The following is a 27,269-nucleotide window of genomic DNA, read 5'->3' as shown; positions in this document are numbered from 1 at the left end:
TGATTGCAACATTTGAGCTTTCAACTCAGAACTTAAGAAGATTGTGTTCTGTGATTTTGATTTTAGATAACCAACTGTAACTACTGGTTCAACTCCTGGTTGATCTTATCAGTTTATATCTAGGGATGCTGAATAAAAAAATATTGAATTGTTTCTTTATCTTACTTCTACCTACCCATAAAATTCCCATCTTCTTAGCCACGATCGGAGGCAATGTAGTAGTATATCAATATAACATACTACGGAAAATAGTCAAAACTTGATGGGAAATCTAAATCATACTATACTTTGGGCTATTCAAATAAGAAAAAAAATACAACCTTGTAGAAGTCTTTTCTGATTTTATTTCCACTACACTTTGGTATCTGCTGCAGAATTTCAATGCACACTGGCTCTGAGCCCTTCAAAGTAAAAACTGTGGAGGTCTTGAGGTCAGGTAGGCTACTCTGTCATCACTCATTTCCTGTGCTAATGTGACACTGAAGAAAGTTTTAATGGTTTGGTGTAAACAGAGCAAGATTCAAAAGAAAGCTTTTAGAAAATAGACCCAAATTTGAAATTTGAAATTTGAAATGGACTTTCAAAAAATTAAAGACAATAATTATTGCATTGAAAATGCCATCATTTGTGCCTTAATAATATGACATCGTTAAAACGCCATTTTAATTGTTTTACCATCTATTTAAATGTTTCGTATTTATTGTTATTCTCAGCAGCTAACAATAAGAAAATAACAAAAATGGTTCGAGACCATTTTTTACTAGAAATTATGTTACTAATGAGCTGTGAAGAAAATGTTGCTAATCATACTTCTTTTGCAGTCTTGTAAAATAATTACTAATGCTTATGTATAAAGTATATACAAAGTAAATATATATATGTGTGTATAGCTTGACAGGTGAATTTCTTTAATCCAAAAAAAAAAAAAAAAGTTTTTTTCTTTTCCGTGCAACAAACCAGGTTTAATGAATTTTACTTAAATTTCACAATAGAGATCAAACAAAACAGAACACAATGCAACAAAAGATTTCAGCATACATTGACTAGCACTCAGACCCTGTCTATGGAGATATGTACCCCAGAAGCAGATTGTCCCGTAATTTTTGGGTAACTGGGAGGCCCTGTGATAACAAAGCCCATGTGCTAGTCTTGAGGTCAGAAGATCTGGGGTCTACCCTGACCTAGCCATCCGCTGCATGCTGGAGAGCTCTAATTCTTGCCTTCATATCTTTAAAATGGAGAAGGTATTCCTATCTTATGGGGTTTTTGGGAGTATTAAATTCAATATGTAAAAAAAAAAAGTACCTAATAAACTGTAAAACAATATATAAATGTAAAGTATCATATTATTAATAATATCTGAACACCAAGGACAGTATTAAGATTCTAGTATACAGATTCAAATAATCCAAAAAAATTTTAAAGTAGAAAGAATAAGATAGGTTATCATTTTAATTTTTATTTCATTATGTTTTTAAAATACAGTACAGATGATATTTATATTTCGGGAGAGCAAAAACTCTTCACTTATTCTTAAAGATAAATGTTCATCTCCTACTCCTACTTATTAGTCAAAACAGGAAATGTTCATCTCCTACCTGCTAGACAAAACAGAAAGGTGTTAATAATGTTATTTTTAATAAGTCAGTATAAAAGCTGGGTTCTAGAATCCTACAAACCTCTCAGATCCACCTACTAACTCTGTGATCTCAGGTAAGTTACTTAACATGTTTCAGTTTCTTCACTTATGAAAAGCAGACAGTGGAGGTACCAGTGCCTCAAAAGACTCGTGAATATAAATGAGTTACAAGTTCAGAGATTAGCTCACTGTCTGACACATAGTAAGAAATCAATAAGTATTTGTTGTTACAATATGATTATATATTTCATCGCGTGGACATTTCAGACATGCTGGCCACTTCTCAAACTCTATTCGTAAACACCAAGGAGATTAGAATCCAACCCAGATTCATCTTCTTTCATGAGTCAGGGAGCTTGCCCTGCAGAGTCTGTTCAGATGAAATCTGGGTGATCCCTGCCTTCAAAAGCAGCTGGTGAACTTGATAACCAAAATCATCTCAGCAGAAAAAGCTCTAAATCATTTTAACAGCTTAATGACCATATTTTCTAATCTTACACAATCACAAGAAACTTAGTAAAGATTTATTCCAAATTCTTGCCATGTGGTTTCCTTTATTCCTTTAAAAAAAAAAAGTATTCATAGAACCCTTATCACATCCCAGGCACTGTATTTGGTTGTGGGACACATAGTTGAGCAAAAAAATAAATACAGTCTCTGCCTTCATGTCATAAGGAAGATAAACATTAATCAAAATCATTATACAAAATGAATGTAAAATTGGAACTGTAAAAGGTGCTATAAAGAAGACCCAGTGCTATGGGAGTGTAATATTAAAAGAAAATGAACAAATTATGTTGGTGAGGGAAATCTTCCCTGAGACAGTGATAACTGAGTTGCTATCAGAAGAAAGAGTGGAGTTAACAGGATAAAAAGTGTGAGCTACCGTGTTCCAAGTACAAGGATCTATGTGTGGGTAGGGAGAAACTTGGCCCCTTTAAGGGCTTGAAGGAAGGTAAGTAAGATTGGAGCTCAGAGCTCAGAAGCATGGAATGAATGAGACGAGGCTGGAGGGTGAGCTGAGCCCAGCAAGCTGTGATAAGAGTTTGTTTTCTTATCCTAAGAACAAAGGAAAACCACTGAAGAATTTTAAGCCTGGGTATGCGGTTGGTTTTGAGGAGTGGAAGAGGTTGACGTGATCCAATGAGAATTCTGTGTGAAGAACAGTTTAGATGAGTCAGAGTAGCTGTGAAGAAACTGGTTAGGAGGCTGTTGCTGGAATTCAAGAAACACAATGTGGAAGCTTAGATTAGGGCAGTTGAGCCGGAGATATTTGCAACTAATAGAAGAGCTTGGTTTTCCATAAAACCTATATTTTCTTCTTTCATTGCCCAGGCACATTTTTCATGTAAAATTTTCCTTTTGACATGTTCTAGAGAATCGAAGTAAAGGTTAATGGTGAGTAAAGGGTTTGAATTCAATGAGGGAACAATCAAAGGCCAATTTCTAAATAATCAGTATCATCTCCCCCTAGGTGAAAGCTCCTGTCTAGTATTACTACAAAACACACAAGACTGAAAATGAACCAAAATAAATAATTTCTATTGAAATACATTTTTATTATGAAGATGGCATAGGTAAACAATCATTTATGGGAAACTAGATCAAAGAGCAGTACTACCTTTGAACACAAGCAGAAAGTCAAACACATCCAGGAAAGGAAGAGAGAGGCAACAGATCCAGTAGTCCCAATTCTAAAATAACTGATGCCGTTACCTTTGGAATCTGCCAGAAGACTAGCTGCTGTCTGATAGATAAAATCTCCCGTATTTTGGCCACTAAGTAAACATCAATACATCAGTGCATCAGTACCTCATAGCAACTGAATGAATGCAGAAACACACACATGCACGCACACAAATAGCACTGAAATGTATAAGCTCACACATCTCAAAGTATTAAGCAGAAAAACAAAAACAATGGCACAAAACACATTTTCATTTCACAAAACAGGCACACAGAAACATCCATTACAATATTCTCTAAGATAAATTGTATCTGTCACCTAGAGGAAAAAAAAAGTGAAATCATTGGCAGGCTAGGTCTCCCCGAGTAGAAGTGCGACATTAATTTAGATCATTGTGCACATTGAAAAGTTATCGCACTGCAGGGATTTCCAATTACATAATGCAGAATCGGAACTCTGTTTGGGTGTCACTTGGCTGCCAGCATCCATGGGTGAACTGTGTAACACTCCTCTGTCATGTAGCTCATGTGAGAAAAGAATTCTGCTGCTCCAAGAAATAGCACTCATCTTGGAGACCTTCCCAGTTACACAAAAGAGCATAATTTTCACATTATCCCCAGGCACACTGTCTAGAATGATAAGTCTATGATAGCTTTATGTGTAAATCATATACACAGTTCTTAGTAATGAAAGGCGTGCACACTGCTTTTTGGTGGTGGCAGTGCAGAAAAACAAAATCAATTTGGTTTTCAATTTTTAAAAATGACACCTGAGCTATCTATAATAATTAACAGAGACCGTGAGGGATAGATGGTAGATAGCGTAACTGCGCTATGATTATCTAATAGACCAGGTCTGGAGTTGGCAAGCAGTGTTGATAGTGCAGGTTTACCCACCGCCTCGTAACTGGCTTATTTCAGTACTTTGGTTTTAAGTCCTTAAAACTTTTAATTTCATACTTACCTCAGTTTTTCATTGGGGACTGCACTCTTTTGCATTCTGGTTTAATTTTTCTACGTATGAAAGTACACTTACAAAAGAAAGACAAGAAGTAAAGTCAGGATGAATATTTTCATATATTTATTGTCTATTTAGTGACAAAATTCCATACGTTGTGCACTGTTGTGTCTCAGACACAAGAGATAAACTGGAGGACAAGACAGTGTTCTTTTCCTCTAGGAGCTCACAACTCTTTTACTAAGATGTCCAAAACCTGAAAACTTTTGTATACTAGCTATCAAGATCATCTGGAATATTTTTTTTAATTCAATCATTTTAAACCAAATAAAGAACAGAGAATAGAGCATTGAGGTAGGCATAACACTTAATGTTTGTTGAGCATTTACTATGTATGCAGGTTTTGGACAAGTCTAAACCTAATGACAACCTTGTCATTAGATTATTATAATCTTCATTTAAAGATGAGGAAACTGAGGTTTACACAAGTTACACCACAAGATCAGAGATCTAGTAGGTGTAGCCTGAATTTAAGCCCATGTTATCTGATTTCCCAGTGCTCAGTCTTACTCATTTCTCTATACTGCTCCATTTTAACTTTTACTATAACCTGAACATTTGGGCATTAGTGTCTCAGTTTTTATTTGTTTAATTTTATTGCTTGATTTGGAAATTTTTTTCAATTCATTCTCTTTTTATCTTATCTTGAGGATCTTAGCAGGAAAGTTAACCAAGTCTTTTTCTGGGTTATTCCATTGTAGTTGAATGTAGCTCTCTCATCTCCTATTGCTTTCATGATAAAATTTATTTACTGAGCGTCTGCTGTATGTCAAGAACTGTGCTAGGTGCTTTATGAGTAAAGATGTGGTCCTTGCTGTATACTTACAGGGAAATCAGAATTAAATAATAAATACAGTAAAAGTCTAGCAAGTGATGTTGCAGGAAGAGTGCAAGGTGTTAAGGAATCAACTGCCAGCCTTGGGCTCAGGTGAGGCTGCCTGTAGGAAGTGGCATTTTGTCACCTGAAACTTGCAGAGTACCTGGACTAGCTTTAATCTTTATTTTTCCCACTTTGACCTCATCTCCTAGAATGTGGCTTTTCTCCATACTATTCAACTGAATTTGCATTCTCATTGGCCTCCAACCCTCGCCTAACTTCCAAAGGCAGCAAGTCACCATATGGCAGTCTACACTGGTCACCAACTGCAGCTTCTTGAGGTTCTCTCTTCCGTTGATAGACCTGTTTCTACCCTAATCTGGTTTCCTCCCTCCATCCCTGACCACTTGCAGCCACTTCTCTTTCTCCTTACTGCCTTTCTTCCTCTTTACACTCACCCAGATACCGTCCTGAGGTCCGCCCTTCTCTGGCTTCTAGTTTCTCCCAAACTCTCTCACTCTTTTAAAGTCATAATTTAAACTATTTCTTCACATTTTTTTATGTTTATTTTTCATCAAGCAGCGTAGATATTCATAGAATGTATATTATATATATACCATATACAATGACATAAATAAAACAAAATTATAAACTCAGTTAAAAATGTTTAAAATTATATCCCTATCTTTAAAAAAATTCTCTAGTAAGCTAAATGACTCATTTTTGTATTATGTGTGAAATTAACATATGCCAGAATTTTAAAAAGGCAAATGGATTAAATAGATTAAAGGCAAATAGCTTGGGAAGAATAAGAAAGAAGGAATTATAAAGAATAAGTGTTCGTATTCAAAATGCCACTGATCCCCAGATCTTCCCTTTGACTTATCAACGGACAAAGATATTAACCTTCTTTGACTGAATTGGGGGGAGCAGTTGCACTTTTTCCACAATTACTGACATTGAGAGAAGTGTTACCATCTCCTTAGATAATACTCTTTATGTAGAAACTCCTACGGCTTTCCAACAGCCCAACTATGCAAAAGCATCAGAAAAATGAATGAAACCCTAGACTGATGAGATAGAGTAATGACCAAAGTGTTTATTCTCTCATAAACACGAAAACACAAGTATTTCACAAAGTTAATTGAAAAAAGACTTTGAAGCTGGGAATGAATAAATGTATCTGTACTAGATTACATTTACTGAATTTACTATGAAGAATGTAATCGTATGATTTGACAAGATTACATATGCTTCCTAAACTTGCCATCCTCATATATTAAAGGAGAACATGGAGAATTATTGAAGTTAACAGTTCATTAAAAGCTCATGGAATATATTCTACATATAAAGAAAATCATCTTTCTCTCTTTGCCTCCGTCCTTCCTAGTGAGGTAGGGGTCAATAAGGAGGTGACAGGACTATATTGGCTCAGCGTGATGCACAGTATTGTGGTGTTAAAGTCCAAATGGGGTTAGGAGGTTGACTGTGTGGAGGGAGAGGTGGTGATGGCCAGCTCAGAGCACAGCTGAAGCCTGAGCAAAATTAAGAAGGTATTGCTTAGGGGGCAGCAGGAACCAGCCATGGAGTTGCAAGTTTTTACACAGAGGTGTGTATTCCTAAGATAATGAAAGGCAGGTTTCTCACTATCCAGAAGATTTCCATATGGAAAGGGAGAATACTAGAATGAACTTCATGGTGTTGGATTAGAATTGAAGTATCAGTGTAAACTCATGGTGTTCAATACTCATTGACAGATATAAAAATACAAATAGGTATAAATGTATATATGCATATATTCCCTAGCACTGTCTACTGGGAGAACCTAGGAGCAGTGACACTCCAGTAGCAATAAACACATCCAACACCCAGATCTTAGTTTCTGAATACCATCCTTCATAAAAGGAAGCAGGATGCTTGGAAAAATAGCTAATTCCAGGGCCAGGGCAGGAAAGTACAAGATGAGCCTTCTTGTGCCAGAAAGTAAGAAAATGCTCAATAAATGAAAGAGACATGCCAAAAAAAAAAAAAAAAAAAAAAGAAGTCAGCATGAATGGGCTCCCACTGGACAAATCTGGGACAAAATGAGCATCAAAATAAGCAATAATGTTAGCAAATTATAACTCATTGAATAAAATCAGAAACCATACTGATAAAAATGAATAAATAAATGAGGAGAAGTTGTTGTTTTTTTAACAGTAGACTGCAACTAACAAATACAGAATGAATGATGGAATTAGAAAATCACCATTTGTCAACCATCATTGTAATAATTCGCTCAAGAAACATGCTAAAACTAGGGGGAGAGAGAGTTTGACAAGGAATGAGACATCTGCATAGTTTCAAATTATCACCACACAAGTAGTGATTAAATTATGAAGGGCAAATGAGTAACTTTACATTGGAGAAACGTGACAAGCACAAACTTAACCACGTGATCAAAGTTACATCACCAGTAATGAGATAAAGTGAAGTAGTGGGCCACACAATATCCTAATAGGGTACAAAAAACATAGCATGCCTTCTGTGATATTCATGCCAAAATTGCATAATCTGAATCTAATATCAAGGAAACATCAAACATACTCAAGTCGAGGAATAGTCTACAAAATAGCTGACCAGTGTCTAGGTCACAAAAATCAAGGAAACTGTAAGGAACTATTCCAGATGGAAAGTTTCAAGATCGTGGCATCTAAATGCATCACATGATCCTAGATTGTATCTTTTTGTTTTAAAGGACTTTTTTGAGACAATTACTGAAACATGAATAGGATTTGTGGATTAAATGGCAGTAATGCATCAATGTTAATTTTCTGACTTTGCTGGTTGTGCTGTGGTAATGCAGGAGAATGTCCTTGTTTATAGGAAATACACACTAAAGTACTGGGGGGTGATGTGGCAACATGGTGTCAACTTACTCCCAGGAAAGAAAAGTTCTTTGTATTGGACTCGCAACTTTTCAATGAGTTTGATATTATTTCAAAATAAACAAATGTAAACATATACACACAAAGGAAATATTTGAGAATTAATTTTCAACCAATCTTTTTCTCTCTCACAAACTTTTTCACTCGCGTGAAAAATGAATAACTTTCTCTCTCACACATAAACTTGTGGACACACACATGCACCAAATTTTCTCTTTTTAGTGGAAAACATTTGGTATTAATTTGTCATTTACTAAGGACATTTTCAGTTCTGAAGAGAAGTTCTATCCACAAAAGAAGGACAGACAAATAACACTACTGTGGAAATACATGGATATTCTAATTCTTTTATTTGGCATACACTTTTCTATAAAGCATAAATAGGCATTTCTTCTGTTTGAGCAAGAATGGATGGCTGCTGAAAACTGAAAGTAAGCTCTGCAGTTTGGGGAAAGTAGGAATTTCTCCAAGAACAAAATTGCTAATCAGCACTGATGTCACACGTATTGACTAGATAGAAAGAGAGCCCCAAATGCGCTTTCAAGTGACGGGTGGACCAAAATACTCCAGAGAAGAGCTATCTGCATGGGTTTTATCCTTCATTGCCTGAATAAGAACCTTCTAAATGACACTATTGTTTAAAATGAAAAGGCCTGTATTCATATTCTTGCCATTTTCTCTTAAACTGACTCCACTCAAGCTTTGGCCCCAACTGTTGTACCAAAACTGCTGTTTCTAAGACCACCAAACACCTCCACATGGCCATATGCACACGTGAATGTTCAGTTTCATCTCATTTATTCTATCAGTAGAATTTTACAAAGGTGATCAACTCTTCCTCTTTTCTTCGCTTTGCTTTCACGTCCACACTAATTTTCTTCTCACTCACTGACTGCTATTTCTATGACTTCTCATTATTGGGATACCCCAGAGCTCAGATCTTGGACACTTTCTCTTTTCTACTGATATTTTTTTTTAATTTTAGTGATCTCATTCAGTCTCACAGCTCTCAATACCATCTGTTCAGGCAGGATCCCACCCTTGATCTCAAATTCAGATTTAAAAACTGCCTGCTTGATACCTAGTAAACATCCAAAGGGAAATACCTCCACTTTAACACGCCCAGACTCCTGACCCTCCCCTCGAGAAGCTGCTCTTCCGTCTTTCTGTCTCTGTTAATGGCAAATCCACCTTTCTAGTTGATCAGAACAAAAAATCTTGGAGTCATTCTTGACTTTTCTCTTTCTCTCATACCCATATCCAGTCTGGTGCAAATCCTGTCAGCTCCAATGTCAAAATACATCCAGAATCTCACTATTTTCCACTACTTTCACTGTCACTTCCGTGGTTCAAGCCACCTTCATCCTGCCAGGATTGCTAAAATAACCTCTAAAGTGTTCTCACTACTTCAACCTTTACCCCTACAGTCTATTTTCAACACAGAAGCCAAAATGATCTTTTCAGATTTGTCAGATCATATCACCATACTGGTGAAACCTTTCCAACAGCCTCTTATTTCAAAGAATAAAAGCCAAAGTACCAACAACGCTGTATAAAGCCCTACACAATCTACTAGTCTGTACTTTTTCTTAAATTTCACTTGATAGTACTTTCCCCTTGCTCACTCCACTCCAGCCTCTCTGACATCCTTGCTGTATCTAGACTATTCCTGGCATGCTCCTACCTCAGAGCACTTACTGTTCCCTCTACCCGGAAAGCTCTTGACCCAGATACCGCATGGATCCCTCCCTTACCTCTTTCACATCTTAGCTCATGTCACCTTTCCAGCAAGACCTTCCCTGGTTACTCTATTTACAATTGTTGCCCTTCGCACTCCAAACCACTCCTGGCTCTCTAATTCTCCTTTCCTGCTGTATTCTTCTCCATAGCGTATAACACTCTCTAATTTACTAATTTTTTTGTTTAATATTTATCTTCCTTCTAGAATATGAATGCCACAAGCACCTATTTTTATCACTTAGTTTACCACTATATTTCTAGCACTAAGTTAGTGCCTGGCTAGTTGTGCCAGAACTTGACAGACAAGGTGATAGGGAAGGAAGGAGAGAAGGTGGAAACTATATTCTTATATTGCATAGACACAAACCTCAACGTGGCAGTGAGATCAACCTGCCCAATGATAAATGGCTGAAAGCTCCCTTGGGCAACAAGTTATCTCAGTGCGAATGAGGGTTAAACTCTAGTTACCTCTGATCTAGTCAGTGCAATCTAGTATCTACTGAAAGGAGGAAAGGGCCAAGAACTTAGATCATAAACTTCGATGAACCAATGTCTACATAGAATTTCAGATATTGAAAGTGTATGCATTTTTCAACAGTTTTAGAGGGTTAATCTCTGAACCCACATTCCAACAGACAGGTAACCACATAGCATAAACAAACAAAAAAATCAAGGAAAAGGCTGATGTTAGTTGAAAAGCTGTGCTTTTAGCAATTCTAAATATCACAAGAGAGCGAGATAGGTCATCAGACAGCTAATATTAGGTACTTAAGATTTGGCAAATCAGAGAATCTTGAGAATTTTTATATATGAGGACACTATTCTTAATGTGAGAGCCTCTTGGGAGAATGAGAACAGTACTTTTGAACATACAGAGTACAATCTGATCCTTCAGAAACATCTCCGGTCCTTCACAGTCCCTGTATTTTCCTAAAGGTTCCTTGTGAATATTTGGAAAAGACTTCATGAACTCCAGGTTGTCTGGCAGTAGGACTGAGTAGTTAAAAGCTCATGCTATGAAGGCAAATGTTAGTTTTGTGACTTTGAGGGAATAATATAATCTTTTTGAACTTCATTTCCCTATCTACATAATCAGAATGGTCTTGCTTCGGTAATGGTAATTGTCCTAGACTAAACACTGTGCTTATCCCAACTAATAAATCTTTAAAGAAGACCTGAAAGGATCAAATTGTTTCCAAGTAACTTAACTGCATCCGAGAGCAAAGATCGAACACATTCATAGGAGTAAAAAATATCCAGCATGAACAAGAGAAAATTTACAATGCCCAGCATCAAATAAAAAATTACCAGACATGCAAAGCAGCAAGAAAATATGATCCATTTTAAAGAAAATAATGAATCAAAATCAATCAACTGAAAACTACCCAGAAATGACACAGATGTTAGAATTAGCCATCAAGAATATTAAAGCAGTTATTATATAATTGTTTTCCATATTTTCAAAAACTCAAAAAGAGGGGCCAGCTTGGTGGCCTAGTGGTTAAGTTCATGCATTCTGCCTTGGTGGCCCAAGGTTTGTCAGTGCAGATCCTGGGTGCGGACCTACTCACTGCTCATCAAGCCATGCTGAGGCAGCGTCCCGTATAGAAGAGCTACAACTCTACAACTATGATACACAACTATGCATTGGGGGTTTGGGGAGAAAAAAAAAAAGAGGAAGATTGGCAACAAATGTTAGTACAGGGCCAATCTTCTTCAAAAAAAACCTCAAAAGAGACATGGAGGATATAAAGAAGACAAAATAAAACTTCTGGAGGTGAAAACTACAATGTCTGAGATGGAAAATACACTGAATTGTACGAACAACAGATTAGTCATTGCAGAAGAAAAGATGTGGTGAACTTAAAGATGTCTCAATAGGAATTATCAAAATCAAACACAGGAGGCCGGCCTGCTGGCATAGCGGCTAAGTTTGCACACTCCTTTCAGTGGCCTAGGGTTCATAGGTTCAGATCCTGGGTGTGGACCAACGCAGCACTCACCAAGCTATGTGGTGGCGGCATCCCATATAAAGTAGAGGAAGATCGGCACGGATGTTAGCCCAGGGCCAATCTTCCTCAGCAAAAAAGAGGAGGATTGGCATCAGATGTTAGCTCAGGGCTGATCTTCCTCACAAAAAAAAAAAGAAGAAGAAGAAGAAAGAAACTGAAAAGTAATCGAAAAATAAACAGAGCTTCACTGAGCTCATTCTAAAATTCATATGGAAATGCAAAGACCTAGAATAGCCAAAACAACTTGAAAACAAATTTGGAAGAGTAATGCAACCTGATTTCAAGATAGATATAAGCTACATTAATGAAAGCAATGTGGTATTGTCATGAAAATACACAAATAGATCAATAGAACAGAATAGTCCAGAAATAGACCTACACATATATAGACAACTTGTTTTTTGACAAAGGTGAAAAGACACTTCAATCGAGAAAAGATAGTCTTTCAAACAGTGGTTCTGAAGAAAATGTAGGAGAAAATTGTTGTGACTGGTTTAGGCAAATATTTTCTAGATATGACACCAAAAGCACGATACAGAAAACAGATCGGTCAATTGTACTTTATCAAAATTGAAGACATCTGCTCTTTGAAAGACACTATTGAGAGAAAGAAAAGATAAGCCATAGACTGGGAGAAAATATTCGCAAGCCATATATCTGCTAAAGGACTTGTATCTAGAAAAAAAAGATATATATATATTCTCAAAACTCAATAATAAGAAAACAAAGAACTCAATTTAAAAATGGGAAAAAGATTTGAACAGGTACTTCACCAAAAATGATATACATACAGCAAATAAGCACAGAAAAGACACTCAACATCATGTGTTATTAGGGATGTGCAAATTAAAACTACAATGAGATAACAGTACGCAGTATTAGAATTAAAATTAAAATACTGACCACGCCAAGTGTTGACAAAGATGAGGAATAACTAGAGTTCTCACACACTGGTGGTGGGAATAATAATGGTACAACCACATTAGGAAACAGTTTGGCAGCTTCCTAAAAATTTAAATGTCGGCCTACCATATGATCCAGTCATTCCATTCCTAGGTATTTACTTGAGATAAACTAAAACATATGTTCCAACAAAGGCTTATGCATATGTTCATAGCAGTGTGGGGGATCAGAACTGGTCACCTCAAAATATGTCTCTTTACCTTGATTATTTTGAAGGACAAAAGACTCTGAAGGAAAATTTGACCTCCTCCCTAACTAACTGCCTAAAAAAATTCAAGATAAAAGGCCTGTCCCCAGGACAGGCCATCACCATAGATAACTCTGGGTCTCGATAGACTGGGATGGTCCTTGCTAAGCCCATTCTTATCAAAGTTCTATTTACCAAACATTTGCTTTTCCATTCCCATGTGAATTGCCTTCCTCCTCTTTGAAGTTCCAAACCACTACCCCCAACACCCTCCTTTGTCTTTAGCTGAAGATGCTATTTAAGATGAGAGCCTCCACCATTTTGGCAAGTCACTCAGTTTCCTGGGTTTCTCCCATGTATCCATGTTATAAAGCCTTGTTTTATTTTCTCCTGTTATTCTGTCTCACGTCAATTTAATTCTTAGGCCAGCCAGAAGAACCTAGAGAGAGTAGAGGATTTCTTTTCCTCCCCTATAGCAGTTTTACTTGTAATAGCCAAAACTTGGAAACAACTTAAATGCCCAGCAGCAGATGAATGGATAAATGGATGTGGTATATTCATACAATGGAATACCACTGCAATGGAATACTACTGCTCCATAATACAAAGGAATGAACTATTGATAAATGCAACAACGTGGATGGATCACAGACTAATTAGGATGAGTGAAAAAATGCCAGACAAAAAGAGATTGAAAAATTATTTCAAATGGTTGTTTAAATTAACCTTGTTTGTTTATTTGTATTTTGTCATCTTAAAGCTATAGCCCTGAAACTTTTTAACTACTACAGGAACATTCCATTCATTATATCAAATCATTCCATTTATATAAAATTCTAGAATACATAAACTACTGCATAGTGACAGAAAACAGATTTTTGGTTGCCTAGGGACTAACAGAGAGAGGGAATGGGAAGAATTAGAAAAGGCATGAGGAAACTTTTGGGCTGATCATTATGTTCACCATTTTGATTGTGGTGATGGTTTCATGGGTGAATACATATGTCAAAACCTACTAAATTGTACATTTTAAATATGAGTGGTTTATAGTATGTCAATTATTCCTTGATTAAGCTGTTAGAAGAAAAAGGAGCAGAAGAAGTAGGAGGATGAGGAGGAGAAGGAAAAGAAGGAGAAGGAAGTAGATACGAGCTTAGACAAGTGGTGTTTCTAGAGACATAAATTTGGTAGTCATCAGTGTATAGACGGTACTTTAAACTCTGGGAATGAGTGAAATCACCTACGGAGAGATTAGTCAGAAAAGAGAAGGGGACCTAGGATACTGTCTTAAGGAACACCAACATTTAGAAGTTCAGGATGAAGAGGATCATGACAAACTTTTCGATTTTCTTAAGTTGTTTAAATCCAACTACTATCAAGTTTGAAGCATCTCATCATCGTTTTATTCACTACAGGCTGAACCAGTAGGAATATAGATCCATTTAAGATAGTTTGCAACTTAATTATTGTCTTTTTATACTTGTTCTTATTCATTAGTCCATAGCATTTAACATGATTATTATTGATCTTAATTTACAAAAGTTGCCTTTTGTTTTTTTCCCCAATGTTATTATTTTTTAAAGTTCCATTCAAAACTCTCTTCTATTGTGAAAATATTTCTTATATTTCTAAGAAATATGCTAGCATATTCTGCATTCGAACTTAATGTTAAACTAACAGCATTATATTTGGCATGTGTCATCAATAGAATACAGAATATAAAGTATTCACAGAAAGGAAAATGTGAAGATTGTCATTTTGGTTGATATTTAAGAGACATACGTCAGTGTATCCTAAATTAAGCTTAGAGTTCAAAAATAAGTAAATTTTGTGTTTAAACCTAATGTAAATTATTTCAAGTGACTATTTAAATTAACTTTGTCCCTTTATTTATTTCTATTTTGTTATACTAAAGCTATAGTCCTGAAACTTTCAAATACTACAGCAACTTTTTATATTTATATCCTTATATTTATATCAGAAATGGAGTTTTGTTTCCAAAAACCAAAAAATCAAATGCATCTCTTCCTTCAATCTTCTTTGCGGCTCAAACTATTCACTCTGCTTCCTCCTGCCCGTTATCAAATATTTCTGTAAGTGTTGTTTGTGCTCTCTGGCTCCACTTCCCATTCCTCTCAGCCAGTCGGCCTTCTAACATAGCTCTCCCAAAGCCCACCATGAAATCCCTGTCCCCAGCCTCCCCAAGCACTCTTCCGTCCCCTTGTTACTTGAGCTGCTGCAACATTTGACACTACAGATGGCTCCATTCTTTCACAACTCTCTTTTTTTTTCTTCTAAGATTCTTCCTCCTCTCACTTTGCTGGCTGCTCCTTTTCAGTGTCCGAGTTTTTCCTTCTCAGCTTAAATTTTGAATTTGCATGCTTCTACGTTCTCCCCTTTTCTTTCTCTTCCCTCTTCCTGGACAATCTTATCTCCCTGCGTTTCCCTCTAGCCTCCTAAAGTATTTGCATTTCCATGAAAGACTATTCTCCCTTTTGGAGCCAAAACACCCTTGCCTACCTCTTGGCTAACTATACAGGACCTGGAAGACTCAGGGCAAGAAAATACGTAATGCTTAACAGCTTGGAAGCCATGTCCGTTCAAAAACAAGCAAGTCGGTTAGCAAAAAATAAACCTTACCAAATAACTATGTTGTAATACTGTTTAAAGCAACAACCAGACAATCAGTTCCAATTTTTAACAAATCTACTTGAAAGATAGTTTTCAGAAAAACAAACAAACAAAAACAAATATAAACTTGTGGTTGTCAGTTACTGAGCAGCACATAAAAGTTGTGGGAAAAGGCACTAGAGAGTGAAACTTAAGATTATGAACTTCCCACTTGGCCTAGAGCCAGGGCTTATTCTACATGAATCTCATAAACATCCTGTCTAATCAAAAGTAAACAAAAGTAAATTAAGGTATAATTTGCAACCAGAGGATACAGCATTATGCTGAGACCTACAGAAGCTCTGTTCCGAGTATTTGTGACTCCTCACTATTCTAGACGAAGCCGACTTACAGTGCTGACACTTCGAGTTATGAAGTTCCTTGGACAAGGCCCAAGATACATCTGCAGTGAGGTCTGTGTTAGTGCTTAGGGAACCAGAGGCTTTGGAATGGCTTTACTCATGTAGATGCCACTAATGGAAGAATATGTCTTATTGTCACAAAAGCAAATTTCTCTTCATTTCTAAATCAAATTATTCATTGAAGAAATTCTTCATCAAAATCACAGTTTATGAGGGGCCAGCCCCACGGCGTAGTGGTTAAGTGCAGTGCGCTCCACTGCTGGCGGCCCGGGGTTCGGATCCCAGGCGCGCACTGACGCACCTCTTGTCAGGCCATGCTGTGGTGGTGTCCCATATAAAGTGGAGGAAGATAGGCACAGATGTTAGCCCAGTCTTCCTCAGCAAAAAGAGGAGGATTGGCATGGATGTTAGCTCAGGGTTGATCTTCCTCACACACACAAAAAAAGTCACAGTTTATGAGTAATAAAGTGTATATAATTTGTATTCATGTATTCTATAATCATGTTACATTAGCCTGTCTAATCAATTATTTTTTCATTTCTTAGGAGTACTTTTTTGCATAGTCTAAATAAAATTTAGTGCTTATAGCTGTCGTTATCTTAAATTTTATATGGACCTCAATCTTTTAATTTCCATAGAAATATTCCATGTTTGCTTTTGGTAACAAAAACAAAGATGTGTGCGTGGGTATAGAGAGAGAATATGAAAGAGAATGGGATTAAGAGATGGTCAGAAATTAAACATTTATTCAAATTTCGTACATAAATAATGTGTGGGTCACAAAATAAAATATTAAAAGTTTTACTACACATAATAGATGTTAGTTATGAATTTTTAAAATGCTTATTTCAAAGGTTGCCATATTCTCTTGTAAAAACACTTGCATATTCATTATGTTTCCAGTAACACGCCTGTTTTTCTTATTTTTTTTTAGTTTTGTGATCATTTTTATATCTGAGTCACATGAAAACATTTGGAAGCTCTCCAAATGAAATTATTTTTAAACCTGTTTCTCTCTCAGTACTTCCTCTTATTGATAAAGTAGCAGATATCATCAGTATATATGTACAGTTAAAAAGAAAAACATTCTGTTTATTCTTTGATGATGCTTTACTAGGAATGAATTATATTCATGTATTTTTAACATGAGAACAGAAACTTATAAATCTTAGAGAGAGACTGCGAGTATAGAGCAGATAGGTCAATGACATTTATAAAAAACGTTATCTTAACCAGCTGTCCATTAATAACCTTCTGAGCATACTGCTTGGCAGACACATTTATAATACAGGGAAGAGCCCGCTAAGGCTTTTATTTCAATTACTCTGGAGATTCTCTAGGGTCACTCTAGGTGTCCAGGATGAAAGGCCATTGTAGTTAGTCAATACATTTTCTCCTAGTAATTTTCTCTACTATTTTCTCTACTAATAAGATTGAAGTACATTATTTAATTGTTTTAGGTTTCAAGATGTTAAAAAGGGTAAAGATGTTAGGCTTTACAGTTAAGCAAAACCCAAGGGTACTGGAGGGTTCTCTCTGTAGACACCTGTCTTGTCAAGAGTTATTGAGCTGATGTCTAATATCTGTACTGACTTTTACCAGAACACGACTGGAATGACTGGTGCATGTTAACACCGAAAGTACGCTGCTCAGCTTAGCACCAGACGCAAACTTCCTCCATGATTCAAATAGCACGGACTTTCAGCGTGGTTTTATTATTCAAGAAGTCTAGCCCATTAATTTTGAAAAGGATACTGCAAAGCTCCCCGCCCCCAAAAAAAATCATTTTTCAGAGGAGTTAACCTAAAGGAACAGAAGGTGAAAGGTCAATCGTGAGATAACAGGAAGGAGGAGCAGTTGTCTGACCTACTGCTCTTTATGTTCTGATTTCCTTCAACATTACTTAAAAAAAAGGATAGTTAAAAGGGTATTTGCATTTCTTTCTTTCTTTATGTATTTCTTTTGAGTGCTGCCAGTTTACATAATCAAAAGACTCCTGTCCTAAATAAGTGATCTGCAAAGCCCAGCATTTATAGTGACAGAAAACAATTACCAACCTCTGCAATTTGTTGCTGTTTGGTGATTATTAAGCGTGTGTGTTAGAAATTCCAATTTCTTACACTGTGTTAGTAATTCCAATCACCACCCCTCCTTCTCCTCTTCATGTTATGTACATTTTTTTAGTGAAAAGGAAAGAGTTTGGTTTTATAAATACATTGATGGAGGAAACTGCATAAAGAAAACCTAAATCTTGGAAAAATACTCTTAGCATTTCTTTTTCCCCCACTTCAGGGTTTAAACATCTTTTCCGCTTCTCAGAAAAATAATTTTTTAACTAATTTAAAAATGTCCAAAATGGCTTATGGTATCTGTTGATCCAGTTTCTGATTGTACTTGAATAATTTTTAATGTTCTCCCTGAGTTATACCATTGATGTTCATCTTTACAACAGTAATAAGCTAGAAATCCTGTAAATAGAAGTAGTATACACTTATATTGTAGCAAAACCATTTGTATCTCCTAAAATCAATCACTATGAAATCTTTATCTTGCCTTCAGGGAGCACAAGTTTAGGACTAGTATTCCTAAATTATTCTATTTAAAGTGAAGAGAGATGGGTGCCCGAGAATTGCCCTCCAATGTCAATGAAAATGGTACACAAGCCTATCCTTGGAGCTGCTAGAAAAGACAACCAGACTAATGAATATAAAAATTCAGATGTCCGAAAGCCATGATAAAGGAGACATATTCTTACCCTAAAATATGGGTTTTCCGGCCATTCATTGTATTGTTAATGATTCAAACCATATATTTTGCCTCTGCCTTTTTGCATTTCTAAGACAATGCTGCTTTATTTTCAGAATGTTTGCCATTTCTAACTCAATAGTGTTTCCCAGAATTTCTATCGGGGGCTCCATAGAGTTCTCTTTATGTTTGTGACACACATTACAGTTAAATCAGTGTTGTCATCCTCCCAGGTACACTTCCCTGGCTCAGGAGTTTTATGAGCCCTAGTGAACCACAAAAGTCTAAGCAGTCAAGAATCAATTTTATAGCGTTTCCTCAGAACTCCTCCAAAAGTAATAGGTAACAGCTATAAGAGTGTCAAGGACTCATTGCACGAAAAACAAGAGTAAAGCACACAGTAAAAGACAAATGGCCAGCCCTGGTGGTCTAGTGGTTAAGATTTGGTGTTCTCACCCCTGCAACCTGGGTTTGTTAACTGGTCAGGGAACCACTCCACCCATCTGTCGGTTCTTATATTGTGGCATCTGTGTGTTGCTGTGATACTGAAAGCTATGCCACCACTATTTTAAAAACCAGCAGGATCACTCATGGTGGACAGGTTTTAGCAGAGCTTCCAGACTAAGACAGACGAGGAGGAATGACCTGGCCACCCACTTGTGAAAATGTGGCCATGAAATGTCAGTAGAGCATTGTCTGATATAGCACCGGAAGGTGAGAGGATGGCGCAAAAAGACAGGGTTCTGCTCTGCTGTACACAGGGTTGCTAGGAGTTGGAATCGACTCCACAGCACTAATAAAAGACAAACATTTTTTCAGGGAATGCAAAGAGATTCCAAGTGGTTGGCAAAGGCAAAACTTGAGTGAACTGCCTAGAACCTCTACCAGAGCACCAATTTTGAATTCCAAAGGAAAGTAATTAACTGGGATGAATCAGCCACCAGGAGTGAGGGTGGGGTGGAAAAGGATTTGACTGAAGTTGCTTGAAGTGTATCTAGCAGAAGCAAGTGAAGCTGGATCTCCACACCGGCAATCATTTTTTTTTCCTTTCAACAAACTTTTAGCCCTCTAGCTCCCTTTTCCTCATCCTGCTCAACAATCACCGTGCACACTCTTCCCTTACAACCTGGTGAATATCTTTCTGTACCCCTTCTCATGAAATCACTTGTAGGTAGGTAGGTAGGTAGGCAGATGAAAGAAAGACAGAAAGGGAGAGAAAGAGAGAAACAGAGAAAGAAAGAGAAGGTTTGATCATTGCTTGGGGCCCTATTATATACACTTTTCTGCATCTGCATTTCTCCCTTAATAAGATATTTTAGAAACCCTTCAACAATATAGATCTAATTCATTCTTCTCAGTATAATATTTCATGTTATTGATATATCACAATCCAACTATTCTTTTCCTGATGGGTATTCCCTTTGTTTATTTGTTTGTTCATTTGCTACTACAAACAATTCATTCAGTCAACAAGTCTTTATTAAATGCCCTCTAGTGCCCATTCAACTCTAGGAATACAGCACTGAACAAAACAAAGTCCCCACCCTCACAGAACATCCATTCTAGTGGAGGGGATAGGCAATAACATTATGTAACATAATGTTATATTTTTATGAGGTAAAATAGGAGACAGAAAGTTAGAGGAAATTACTTATTACATTAAATGAGGTGGTCAGGGAAAACCACTCTAGGGAGATATTTAACCAGAAACCTGAATGACTTGAGGGAGGAAGCCATGAGGAGTGTTAAGAGAGGAGCAGTCTAGTCAGAGGAATAACAAGCGCCAAGGTTCTGAAGACAGAGCATGCTCAGTGATTGAGAAGGAATGGCGATGCCATTGTGGCTGACGTGCGAGGAGCAGGAGGAGAGAAGCAGGCAAAGTGGTCAACGGACATCCTGCCCAGGGCCTGGCTGATGTAGGGCTCGGTAGGCACTTTAGAAAAATGCCACAATAAATGTCCACAGATTGGTCTCCAAAAAGGCTATCACAATTCACATTTCTACAAGCGTCTATGAATGTCCTCTTCCTCGATACCAGGTCCTATTAGTTTCTAATTCTTAATAATTTGATGGATGTAAAATGATATCTAACTGTTATTTTTAACTTGTTTTCCTAACTACTAGGGAGAGGTTGAGCATTTACTTATTTTCATTTATTTAACAAAAACGTAAGTAGTACTTACTACGTGATGTGCAATGTTCTAAACACTTTACATGAATTATCTCATTTAATAACCCAATGTGGTAGAAGCCACTATTTTACAGATCAGAAAACTAAGGCAGATAGCTGGTAAGTAACTTGCCTAAGGTTACTTAACTAGTTAGCAGTGGTTTCAGAATTTAAATGTAGGCAATCAGACTCCAGAGTCTATATATGTCAGCCATTTGAGTGCACTATTCTATAAAATCTACCCATAACCTAAAAATGAATTAGGAGAATAAAATATTTGTATATACAAGGTATACAAATGCAAAATATTCTTGTTAGCTTATCATGTCAGTCAAACCCAAAGAGAGGTCCAGAAACTAGATCCACCAGTGAGAAATAGGACAGATTCACAATGAAAAAAAATCATCTCACGTTGAGGAAAAAAAAAAAGAAATTCTGGTGTAACTTCAGGTCCAGAGGCCTCTGGAATAATAGTTGCCAGAGCCAGAACTGGAGACTTCAAATTGGCACAAATATAGCACAATGATATTGGACAGGGTATGTTGCTAAAAGGCCCAACATGTATCAACATGAGATATAATTTTCTAGGTCGGAAAGAAATGATCTTTTAAATATACCAAAATGCTGGCCCTCAACTATAATTACAATAAAATAATTTATATCAATAAAAATGTGTAAAATGTGTAAAAGTCAAAGTTAAAAGAAACTTGTTTTAATCATCATTGTCTAATCTTTTCTCGAAACCTCTGGTTTCATTTCTTAATTGATGTATCTTAATTCATAAAATCTTACATTCTATGAGGGAGGAAGAAGAGAAAAATCTGAGCAGGCTGGAAAAAGCACAAAAGGCCTGAAGGTCAATGGGAGGCAAATCCTTGAAGAACGGGAACCACCAATATCTATCAAGTCTATGTTGCATTTTCATTAAAAAAGAGGCTTAAGCAAGTGGGACTTTATGAGATTAAAGAGCTTCCACAAGACAAATGAAACCAGAATCAGGATGAACAGACAACCCACCAGGTGGGAGAAAATATTTGCAAAACATATATCTGACAAGGGGCTAATCTCCATAATATATAAAGAACTCACACAACTGAACAACAAAAAAACAAACAACCTAACCAAAAAATGGGCAGAGGAAATGAACAGACACTTCTCCAAAGAAGATATAGAGCTGGCCAATAGGCACATGAAAACATGTTTAACATCACTAATCATCAGGGAAATGCAAATCAAAACAACACTAAGATATCACCTCATGCCTGGTAGAATGGCTATAATCACCAAGACAAAAACCAACAAATGTTGGAGAGGATGTGGAGAAACAGGAACCCTCATACACAGCTGTTGGGAATGCAAACTGGTGCAGCCTCTATGGAAAACGGTATGGAGATTCCTCAAAGAATTAAAAATAGAAATAACCTATGATCCAGCTATCTCACTACTGGGAATCTATCCAACAAACCTGAAATCAACAATCCAAAGAGGCTTATGCACCCCTATGTTCCTCTCAGCGTTATTCACTACTGCCAAGAAGTGGAAGCAACCCAAGTGTCCCTCGACTGATGATTGGATCAAGAAGATGTGGTATATATATACAATGGAATACTACTCAGCCATAAAAACGACAAAATCGTCCCATTTGCAACAACATGGATGGGCCTGGAGGGTATTATGTTAAGTGAAATAAGCCAGAAAGAGAAAGACAAACACTGTGTGATCTCACTCATATGTGGAATATAAACCAACACATGAACAGAGAAAACTGTATTGTGGTTACCAGGGGCAATGGGGGTGGGGGGTGGGCACAAGGGGTGAAGAGAGACATATATATGGTGATGGACAAACAAAAATGTACAACCCAAAATTTCACAATGTTATAAACTATTAAAACATCAATAATAAAAAAAAAAAGGAAACATTTGCTGCTGTGGAGGAAAAAAAAAAGAGGCTTAAGGAGTCCTTAGTAATCTAATATTTACCTCGTAGGAAAAAAATATTTCAAACATTGAAACACAATGTTTTTAGATGATTATGAAACACCCATTTAAAATAGCCACGTATATTTGCCAAAAGGAGACTAAGGAAAATCTTAGACATGATATTAATTCTACCCCAAGTATAAAATTCCTGATGGAGGGGCAAAGAAAATGCCTGCTGTGCAACAGTCTTCTATCTTTATGGAATTATTCATTTAATTAAGTTTTAATTTGCATTTGGGGCTTAAAGATAGACTTTTAGAATGAAACAAACAAACAAAAAGAATGAAACATGAAGAGGACAAGTCTTCTAAAAACCAAGGAATCCATAAAAATTCAGTCATATATTCCGGCCATCATTTAGCTTTTAAAATCCTGATAACCTTCCCTCAAAAAATAAAGCATTTCCTCTTGTCTACATGGCATACGCTGCTTCCTTCTCAGAGAGGGACCTTGGGAACCCAGGCCCTGTCTCATTTCGCTCACATCATCTATGATTCCACATCAACCAGGGTTGTACTTCCCTTCCACACCCCAAACAGGGCCCTCTGCAAGCGGGTGCTTCCTACCATTCTTGGGCCAGTGCCTTCACCAAATTCTGTTTTGAAAAGCATTTGTTCCTGTTTTTTTCTTTCGCTTACCTTGTGAAGTCTCATCTCCATGACATCTGACGGTGGCTTTGGGTGTATGCTAACACGAAAAGAGAAAGCAGCAGGCAGTGGTTAGCAGGGTGAGTTTCTGTGGAGCAGACAGGTTGAGCAATCTAATATAGAGCATGCCAAGTTCAGGTCAGCCTCCAAATACTAAAACTGAGAAGTCGACAGCATCACATCAGGCAGCTAAAGGCTTTCAGTAGATCCACACATGGAGCAGTGAAGCATTTTGACTGCTAGATTTTAACTACAGAGTTCTGCTTTCTAAAAATATTTCTTCTAACTTACAAAGATTTTTACAACACACTGTAGTTTTGAGAAAGGGAAGCCTTCTTCCTTTAAGATATAGTATCCAGAAACCATTATATGCATCCCTTGTAATGCATTGCTATTGCATCTTATCAGTACCTTCAGGAAAGGATCCATCTTATATATCTTTGCTTTCCTCACAATACGGGCACAATGTGTTTCTAGGAGTTGAAGGTCTGCATGCATATGTCATTTGCTTGTTGTTCATCCATTCTCCCATTTATTCACTAATTTATTAGACATCTATTGAGCTTCTCTTCTTTGTGCCCTGAGTGTATAACCACACATAAGACATAGTCCCTGCCCTCAATGGATTCATAAAATCTAGTTGAGAAAAGAAAACTGAGCAAATAACTGTGAATACCATGTGAGAGTTAGGATAATAGGAGTTTATACAGAACACATTGGGCCCCACACGGGGAAATGGGCACTCTGACTGGGGTGGAAGAATTGATCAAAGATTTTTTAACTGTTGTAAAGAGTATTACATGGGCATTTTCCATGCAAGGAAATGCATGCCCAGCTGGGGGCCCAGCATATGCCAAGACCCAGAGGTACAAAATAGTCCAGCATGTTCTAGAAACTGTAGCTAGTTCTATACTGATGGAGTGTATAGAGGACTCTGACAAGGGATGAGACTGAGTTATTAACAAAATGATTTTTAATGTCAGGAGGCATTTCTCTCACAGAACAAAAATAAGTGGCAAGCATTTTGATGTAATACTTCTTAGGAAGTATTTTAGTTAAAGACTAAAGAAAAATGTTAATCAAATGTATCAAGGTGCTTTCAATAATATAGCCCAAGCCAGAAAAAATATAGATGTTAACAGATTTTCACAATGGTGAATGTTCTAAGTGCTAACACATGAAGCATAAATAGATTATAAAATACTAATACTTTTGAAGAAACTATATCCACTTTATTTTCGTTTATTATAATGACATATCTAATAGAAAATTATAGCATCCATGAGAGAGTCTAGCATACGTAGGCAGTTGATAAATAGGTGTTGCTGGAAGCACCACATAAGGCTGCATTTGGCAAATAAAGAAATGCTTTGGTAATGACCCTGGCTCTCCAGCTTGTACCTGCTATTGCTCCTTTGATAACTACAGTCCTTTTCCCTTGGGACCCCTAGAGTTGCATTCACTGGGTCTCTTTTTGGTCCCCCCTCCTAACTAACCTTTCCTCTATCCCACACAGAGCTGGAGACACTCGAAAATGTTGTCTCTAGGTGTGTCTGGGCAGGTCCAAAGGATGTAGTCCTCAGGCCATTGGCCTTGGACATGCAAACCAAAGGAGCAGAGTTGCAGTTGCCACCATCAGTGGCAATTCAAAACATGCAAATCAAAAAGACCATGAAGCATGAGCTTCATGGGCTGCCACAACAAAAGAAGCAGAGAACTATTTCCTCTGTGCTCCGCTTTCTACTGTTTGGGTTCAGGGGGTGGGGTGGTGATGACAGGGAAGGAAGTGCAGGAGAGAGAAGAAAGAGCAGTTAGTGAACAGGGATGCTTAACAGAAGAGGGTCTAAGGTAGTGATAGAAAGTCTCAGGGCGAGCCCCAGATGCCATTTCAAACCACAGCAATGCCCCTCTCGACTCACTCGTCCTCTCCTTAGCTCACCACTTCTCTGTAGGCTGCCCTTCACTCCTACTGCCTTCTGGTCCTCTCCAGAACTCCTTTCCGGATACTCCTTTCACCTCTTTGTTCTGCAACTATCCCACTACTCCCTTTTCATCAAAATGGGTCAAAGCACTTTGAAGCTCTGAGCTGGATGGGACTTTCAAGACCATCAAACTCAAACCCCTCATTTCACATTAGAAGACACATTAGACAGGAAAAGTCTAGCTTCTCATCCAAAACCATATTTCTGATGTGTAGCAGAGATGAACCTCTGTCTCCTGACAGCCTCCCCCGCCCCTACCAAGTCCAGGGCCATTCCACCACACCAGGTTGTCACTGCTCCTACACAGCTTGTTAGCGGACGATTATGGCTTAACATAGGCATCAAGCATAAAACCAGGACTCTGTCTTCTCTCTCATTAACCCTTTCTAATAAATCACCAATTGGTATTGAGTCCTTTTTTTCTCATGCTCCGTGCTTTGCTTCTATTTTCATCCACTCAAACAAATACTTTAAGTTTCAGCCTTAGCTGTCCAGCCCTTCCATGAATCGATCTATCTCGATTCCACCACAGTGCTCTTTCCTTCTTCTGAACTCATGGCACCTCTAGTCTGAACTATTTATTTTGCAAGCATGTTTTTACTTTCTTGATTAAGCTCTTGAATTGCTATTTGACTTATTTGTGTATATCTTTTCTTTCCTAGAAGACAATCTTCCCAAGGGCAGAAAGCGCATCCTATTTATTTCTCTATTTACCCATCAACTAGGATTGTACTGTGCATGGGATAGAAATTTAAGAAATATTTGCACAATGAATAGACCCTGGTAACAGAATGGATGCTTTAATGAAAGGAAGGTTGTAATGGAAGATAAACATGTCTTGGCATGGGGCCTTTGAATACCTTTTGGCCCTAACCTGTGTTTGTGAATTAGATGGTGAGAGGGAGAAAGAGTTGTCATTCAGTTTATTCAGATTAGGAGGATATGCCTAACTTGCTGATCTCTAAAGTTCTATCCAACTCTTAAATTCTAAGTGCCACAATCCACACTGATAGTAGGAATTTGGAACACTTAGGTTTACAATGTTCTTCAAAGTGTTTTCCTAGAATCACACTGCAAATCTAAGCAAACAACTTCATCCATCAGCCCCTTCCTTGAACTTCTGTCTCATTCCTGAGAAATATGGGAGGATATGATCTAAACTATAGGTTTTTTGGTTTGTTTGCTTTATGTCAAGACTGGAGGTCCAAATGCAAGTATGTTCTAGGAAATGAATTTGGAACTCAGATTGTTTTTCCTTCATTAACAATATAATACATGGAAAGTAGAGCCTAAAACCTTAATTAGTTCTATAGCTGAGATACATTATAGGTAAAATAAATTTCACTAGTCTGACTGAGGACATACTGCCATTTCAGTTTTATATGTGGAAATTTGCGTATAAAACTCTAGAATACTGAATTACAAATAAACACTTGGAACAAAATTTGTTCATATATTAAGGACTATTTGCAGCTACATTTTATCTAGTAAAATCAATGTTCCTATTTTTCTAAATAGAATTTGGTTATATGTTTGAATGTATCTATAGTCTTTCCTTCATTCCCATAAGAAGGGACAGAGCTTAACATCTAATAAATTTGCAATTTTTTTGCAAAATCTATTCATTTTCTGAGGAAGAAATGGGCTACGATGTAGCACATAATATGCAATACTGCTCAGGACAAATTTCACTTCTATACATGAAAATTTTAAACCTTAAAC

At 37.1% G+C, this 27,269-nt stretch overlaps 1 long non-coding RNA gene across 2 annotated transcripts in view; it reads right to left on the bottom strand.

Moving 5' to 3' along the window:
• LOC147916314 (uncharacterized) overlaps nucleotides 1–23,726 on the bottom strand; it is an 85,823-nt gene extending 62,097 nt beyond the window's left edge. For both annotated transcript variants that reach the window (XR_015553230.1, XR_015553231.1), the window contains exon 1: nucleotides 23,557–23,726. This is a non-coding gene — a long non-coding RNA (uncharacterized LOC147916314). The remainder of the gene's footprint in view (nucleotides 1–23,556) is intronic.
• Nucleotides 23,727–27,269: the final 3,543 nt, after the last annotated feature.

The sequence above is a fragment of the Ceratotherium simum genome, chromosome 9 (assembly GCF_057802395.1).
Source record: "Ceratotherium simum simum isolate JZ-2026a chromosome 9, ASM5780239v1, whole genome shotgun sequence".
NCBI lineage: Eukaryota > Metazoa > Chordata > Mammalia > Perissodactyla > Rhinocerotidae > Ceratotherium > Ceratotherium simum.
Note: the sequence above shows the minus strand (reverse complement) of the source record. Positions and strands in the feature narration are given on the sequence as shown.